The sequence below is a fragment of the Beta vulgaris genome, chromosome 5, assembly GCF_026745355.1.
Source record: "Beta vulgaris subsp. vulgaris cultivar EL10 chromosome 5, EL10.2, whole genome shotgun sequence".
Classification (NCBI taxonomy): Eukaryota; Viridiplantae; Streptophyta; class Magnoliopsida; order Caryophyllales; family Amaranthaceae; genus Beta; species Beta vulgaris.
In genome coordinates, this window is record NC_079206.1 from 34,525,976 (window position 1) to 34,533,633 (window position 7,658).

A 7,658-nucleotide genomic window follows, 5' to 3' on the forward strand; every position below is an offset into this window, starting at 1 on the left:
AAGAAGTATGAGACCTTCTCCTTTTTGTCCAAGACATGAGAAAACTATACTACAACCAATGGTTTATAGGCATCCAACCCCTACAAACACCTCATCTAATCCCGTGTTGAAGGAATATCTTAAGGAGTTCATACCCATTGAGGGACAACTAGGAGCCCTCCGGATCAACTGGCCAACCCCATCCTCGGCCATGATCATGGAAGAGCTCCTCTTCTAAATGGTTAAACTCTCTACCATAGAGTAATTCGATAGAACAACTTGTTTTTCCAGATGATCATCTATCTACCTATAAGAATCAAATATATGTCCAAGCAATAGATGATGCTACTTGGTGCAAGAACTTCCCGACTACTTTGAAGGGAGTAACTCGGAAGTGGTTTAACAATCTGTCCCGTAATTCAGTCAACAATTTCACGAAACTCAGTTATTCATTCACTAGTCACTTTGTAGCCAATCGGCAAGAATAAAAGACAAGCATGCATTTGGGTAAGGTCATCCAAGGACCAAAAGAATCCCTTCGAAGTTTTGTTAAGAGGTTCAATCTCGAGGCCTTGCATATTCAAGATCTCAATGCTGATGTGGCCTGTGACGCCTTCATCAGGGGGCTGAGGCTAGGATGTTTTAATTTTGATCTTGTTAAAAACAAAATCACCACTCTTTCAGAAGCATTGAAAGAGGCTGAAGCATTCATACATGACACTGAGGTGTGTGTAGAGGCGAAGCACCCTATCTAGGCATGGCAAGAGGAATAATTTGAATCTTCAGCTGATCCCATTAAATTTATCAAATATCAATACTCCATTCTTATGGAGATAAAGGATCAATATTAGTTATAGGCTTCGATGGAAATGAAGACTCCTTAGAAGAAAGGGACTAGAAAAAGTATTGCCATTTCCACAAGGATTGTGGTCATGAGACTGACGAGTGTAAACACCTTAAGAGGGCTTTGGAGGATTTAACTTGAAAAGGAAAGATGAATTCATACTTACCCCAAGGGAGAAGGATGTTTCAGAAAAAGGATGATCCTCGGAGCAAGAAGAAAGAAAGCAAAAGTATTGATGAAGATATTGTACTTGTCATCTTAGGAGGATTTGCAGCTGGATTACCAACCAAAAGAGGGCACAAAAACTACCTTAGGGAGCTCGACCAAGTCTTATTAACTGATCAGAGAAAGGCAGTCCCCTTCTTAAATGTGGTAATTAGTGAGCACGATCGAGGGAGGCTGAAAACCCATCATGATGATCCCTTAATTGTGGAAATGAAGGTAGGAAACTTGAGAGTAAGAAGGATTCTGATTGACAATGGAAGCTCGACGGACATCATTAGTGCAAATTGCTTGTCTAGATTGAAGTTTGATGAGAAAAACTTGATCCATGTCCACCACCCAATCATTGGGTTAAGGGGATAAATTATCCACCCTATGGGGACAATTACTTTGCCCGTCCGAGCAGGAGAGAAGGAAGCCTCCCGGACTTTGTTCATCAAGTTCCTGGTCGTCCGGACTTGAACAAAGTCATTTTTGGACGTCCAACTCTAAACCATATAAAAGTTGTGATAGTTACTCATCTAATGCTAATGAAATTCAAATGTGATCGTGGTCAAATTGATACCCTGTTGAGACCAACAGGTGGCCAGAGAGTGTTACCTAACGACTCTAAAATCACCGTCTTTGAAAGCTGAAAAATAAGACCAGACGAAGGTTGTTGATGAGGGAAAGCAGTTGAAAATGTGAAAGACCAAGTAGCCTCATTGAGGATGACCATAGAAATTCCTCAAACGCAAGGTACTCCCTCAAGGAAAACGTCCGAAAACCATCCCAATAATAAAAGAAAGTATGTGCCCGTCAAGGAAGAGCCATCTGGAGAAGTAATGGCCATCATGGGCATGGCGCTTGAACGTCCAGAACCTGTGGAGGCCTCTAAAGATGCTTTTTTGGATGAAGCTCGTCCGAAAAGAACTTTGAAGATTAAATCTTCTTAAAGCCTTGAGTTGAGGGGCACTTTGATTGATTAACTGAAGGATTTTCAAGATGTATTTGCCAATAGTGTTGAAGAGATGCGTGGAATTGATCCATACATAGCCGTCCATCGGCTGAATGTTGATCCATGTTTAAAACTAATTCGTCAAAAGAAGAGACATTTGGGGCCGGCCAGAAATCAGGCGGTCGACCAAGAAGTTCATAACCTGTTGGAATTTTCGTTCATTAGATAGACTTATTATCCAGATTGGATAGCCAATATGGTCATGGTACTAAAGCCCAATGGTTCATGGAGAATGTGCGTAGACTACATTAATCTCAACAAGGCTGGTCTTAAGGACAATTTTCCTTTGCTTAAGTTGGATCATCAGGTTGATTCCATGGTTGGCCATGCTTTGTTAAGCTTCATGGATGCTTATTCAGGAAGATCATGTTGGTGATTTGAGAGAAATCATTGAAACTATTAGAAAGTACAAGCTGGAATTGAACCCCAAAATTAAATGTGTTTTTGTCGTCTTGGCTAGGAAGTTATTGGACTTCCTATTGGATCATAGGGGAATAGAAGCAAACACTGAAAAGATTCATGCTATTCTAGACATGAAGTCTCCGTCCAATATCATGCAAGTGCAACATCTAACGGGCTTCCTAGCTGCCCTTGGACGTTTCTTGTCTAAGTTGGGAGACAAGTGCCATCATTTTTTCGCTACAATTAAGAAGCAAGCTAAGTTTGAATGGACAGTCGAAGCTGAGAAAGCACTACAGCAAGTCAAGGACCATTGAACGTCCACCAACCCGCAACGTCTGAAATTTGTTGTGGTAGTATGATTCACCCGAAGATAAAGACGCGAATCTAAAAGATAATGGCATTTGAGCCACCAATTAAGCGACTGTCCCACTGAAGGTCGAAACATCTTTAGCAGCAGTGTCTGGCTGATCCACCATTACAATAGTCGTGTCCGGCTGGACCTATGCCTGATTAGTCGCGTCCAACTAATCTGTAGGCAGAGGAGTGGAGCCAAGCCTTTTCTACACAAAGGCGGGAACATCGGTGGACGACTCGTCCACCTTCATAGGTATTTCTCCGGCCCCCTCGTTGGTCGGAGTATTCTTGGGAACGGACGACTATTCATTTTTCATTTTGGTTGAGGGTTGATCACCAGTCGTGGCAGGCCTCTTCTTCGACGACGAAGACTTCCCAGGTGGAGTCTTATTCGTTGGGGCGTTCTTTTGCACAAACAAATAATGCAATAAGTTGAGAAGTATGCTGGTCCAAAATCAAGTGGGAAATTTGAAAAATCCCAGACCTTTGTTGCTTGCTCAAGAAACGTAGAAGGAAGCCAACAAAGGATAACCGCTCTCCTTCTCTAATCGACTCTCGTCCAAGATTTATTCTCAAATTTTAGGCAGAGATCATTTGCCAAAGGAAGTAGGCCAGGTTTAGTCGCTTTCCTTCTGCGAAGGACACTCGTCCAACATTTGGTATCAAATCTCGGATGAAGAGCACTCGCCGAAGGAAGCCGATCAAGGATTGCAGTATGTCATAGACAACAAATGTCTAAAACCAGACGTTTTCCTTCCGTGAGTGACACTCGTCCGAGGTAATGAAGACATCTAAGCTCTTTAGAAAAAATTAAATATCTATAAATTTTACCCGAGTATAAGCCCTCTTTCCAAAGATTGTTAGTGAAGTTGGACATACTGATGTCGCTCGTCTAAGACTTTCTTAATTGTGCTCTGGCCATGTTTGTAAACATAACCAAAGGTGTAGTTAGATATATGTGTTAAACGACGTGGTTTACTTGATAGTTTTGAAGTATGACCTCTTTCCTCGGCCAACCGCAAGCCAACGACGATCAAGAAGTTATCATAAAAAAAATCTCTTTAAAAGGAATCCAATTAGCCGGTCTTTTAAAGGTCATATGGCTTGGCAGGAATATTCCTTCACTTAGAAATAGTCCACCACCTCCTCGTCATATTTGTCTTCTAACTCCAAGAAAGAGCGCATCTGTCCAATATTTGTCGTTGCACGGCTATGGATATCATAATCCTCGACCATGTAATCATTAGCGGCTCGTAAGAAGATAATATCAACTTTCAAGTTTTACATCTTCGAAGGCTTATCTCAAGCGGTGAGAAATCCAGTACAGTTACAAACACTGAACTAAGGGCCGTCACCGTCTTTGGAACCTTCGATACATAGTGTATCTGAGTAAGGGCCAGACCACACAACTCGTAGAGGGTTATAAAGGTAAAGATGTTGTGCCAGGCATTCGACACCAGTTGATTATGGCCGATGCTGTAAAACCTTAGGACTTGCTCTACAAAATCATGAAGGGGAAATCTCAACCCCGCATCCAGTGCTAGCTTAGAGAGGGCAAAGTGGTTCTTGGGGGAACTTAAAAGGGTAGCCTCCTTATTTTGAATGCAAAAGGAGTATCTCGGCATGGCATGGCAGAAGATAAGAAATTAGAGCTAGGGCCAATTTTTTCTAACCACCTACGGTTGGCCAAAATAAACCCTGGGTCAGACAGGGACCTAGATGTCTTCTAGTTATAGACGAAATAATGGAGGGGTCATCCAATTCCTCATAAGTGTTGGAATCACCCTCATGATCGTTTTCGACGTTATCCTCCCTCCCCACCTCCATACTAGACGGACTAGTCTCGGGATTTGTGTCAAAGTTTCCTTCTTTCATATGATCAGGGGAAGAAGGCTCGGCCAATAGCTCAGAACTTTGAGTTGCTATCGTCTCTTCAGGAACTTCTATAGTGTATTCCTCCATTTCAGAGAGACGTTTGCTTGACGCGTGCCAGATTTACCTTTCATAGATAAAGAGTAGCTCGTCTGACTTTGTCGGCCAAACCTATAAAAATATTCATAACCAGCCAGAATAGACCCAGCCCTAGAATGTGTCGAAGAATAAATACAATCGGTTCTAGTATTTCCTAATCAAGTTTTGTTCATGTTGTTTTTGGTGCAAGTTAAGTAATTTAGAGCATTCATTCCATTAGTCCATTTTTCGTGCATCTTTCGAGCAATAGAAAGTTGTGATTCCAAAAATTCAACTGAGGTATTGACATAACTACTTCTTTTTCGGGAAATCTCTAAGTCTCTTTTAACTTTATCCAGCTCTTCTCTTATCTTTGCATCACTAGGCAGCATTAGTAAAACAATTCTAGATTGTTATCTTGAGTTCTTAAGTTCATTCAACTCGTGATTTAATGTTTCAATGTGTTCCTCAAGACTAGATTTTTCAGCTTCGAACTCAGTGACTGGCACTGAGCTATTTACGAGATTATCAACTAGAGTCTTTTCGTGTTTTAGTGTGTTTATCTCTATGTCTTTCTCGTCAATCCTTTTCATCAGAGTTTTTTCTTTCAATAAATCTTTATATTCTGTTTCTAATCCAATTTTTAGCCTGGTCAAGTTTTTTATTTCCTTTTTCATGATATCAAAATTATCATTCATGTTCTGACAATCATCAATTACGTTTCCAAGCAAAGTGACAAGTTGACTTTTTGAAAGAAGATGAATTGAAGGTTTTAAGGAAGTTAGGCTTACCTCATGTCTTCTACCTCTTCAGAGTTCGAACTTTTAGCCATTAAGCATAGATGTGAGTCGTCAGGCACATGCCGTCTTCAGATTGTCTGTACGGCATTCAGACATAATTTCGCCTCGTGGCACTGTGCCTGGCACTGATCCTCGTCAGAATCCAAGTCTCCCCAGAATGCCGCAATCATGGCTTTCTTGTACTCTTTCTTCGACTGCTCCTGTTTTTCTTTAGGCTTTTCTTCATCCTACAGAAGGCATTCTTTAATCATGTGATCAAACTCACCACACTTGAAACAACCAGAGTTAGTAGCACTTTTCTTAGGGTTAGAAGTGGTGCCTTTACCTTTGGAGTTTCCACTTCTCCTAAAGTTGTTACTCCTATTCTTTTTCAAGAAATTTTGAAATTTTCTAGTTAGAAACGCTACTTCTTCATCACTTTCACTATCATCCGTTTCTACTTCAGTTTTTAAGGCCAACCCTTTATTCTTTGGTTCATTTGATTTAGATCTAAAACAAGTTCATGAGTCATTAAAGAACCAATAGTTGTTCTAGTGAGAGTTTTGTTAGATCTTTAGCCTTTGAATAGCAGTTATTTGGAAGCCATTTATTAGTCAAACTTCTTAACACTTTTCTAACTAAATCTTCAGAAGAATAGATTTTTCCTAAGGATCTTAGTTCATTAGTTATTATGTGAATCTGGTAAACATATCTTTAATAGATTCGTCCTTATTCATTGTGAACAATTCATATTGTTGGACTAGTAAATCTATCCTAGACTGTTTTACCTCATTTGTACCTTCATGGCAATTCCAGTGTGTCCCGTGTTTTCCTTAGTAGTAGTACATGCCGAGATTCTTGAATATTCATCAGGTCCAATTCCAGATTGGAGAATACTCATAGCTTTATAATTCTTTTCGGCTTTTCCATAGTCAACAAAATTGTACTCATCTTCCTCCTTGTCGATCAGCTTTCCTTCAGCATCTTTCACTTGAATAGGGAGAGGTCCAGTCTTTATGATTCTCCAGCATTCAAAATCAGAACCTTGAATGTAGATCCTCATCCTAGTCTTCCACCATCCATAATCCTTCCCGTTGAAAACAGGACACTTGGAATACCTGTCACAATAGTCATCTTGCGTGTTCATAATTTCTATTCTCTAGATGTGAGTCTTACGGTAATAGCTTGCTCTGATACCACTTGTTGTAACACGAGGTGACACTCAAGAAGGGGGGTTGAATTGAGTGGTGAAATCTAATCGATTTTCGCAAAATATCTTTTATAGCTCAGTGCCTGGCACTGTGCCAAACACTCGTAAATCGCTGATTTGAGTTTTTGCGATAATAAACTAAAAGTATGTGAGATTTGATACGCAAACACAGGATGTAACGTGGTTCAATCTCACCTCTGAGATCTACGTCCACACGAAACAAAACTCTTTATTTCTTTGAACCCTAAAATATCAAACTCTTGATACAATAAGATTCCCCCACTACTAACCCTAGTAGTGCCATCAACCCTTAACTCTAAGAATTGAAACTCTCTATAATAGTGAAATTACAGAAAGAGAACGATCCTCAATTATGTGCTTCTAAGTCAAGCAAGTAGAGGACAATTACAATCGTATAATAGTAACTTGAATTTGACTCACTCAGTGTTATGCTCAGTGCCGGAGGAAATAGTTTTCAGCTCATAATATTTCTGATTTTTCTCTCTAAAAACGTGAGATCTAAAAGTGAATTATGAAACCCTTTTATAGAATTGGTTTGGACAAAAATCCTTCAAAAATATCTTTATCTTTTAATCCTTGATTTAAAGGATAAAACTCTCCTTTTAGAAAAACAAACTTTATCTTTTTCTATCTTTATCTTTAAACGTAAAAAGATAAGTTTTCATATTAGATTTCTTTTCAATCAAAATCTGTTTTTATCTAAAAATATTTTCCAAATCTTTTTAGAAAATCTGAAAACACGTTTTAGTAAAACTTGTTTTTATAAAATCTTTTATTAAAACACGATTTTTCAAAACACGATTTTTAAAAATCTTTTTCTAAAACTCGTTTTTATCAAATTCTTTTATAAACACGATTTTATTAAATTCTTTTTCTAAAAACACGTTTTCCTAAATTCTT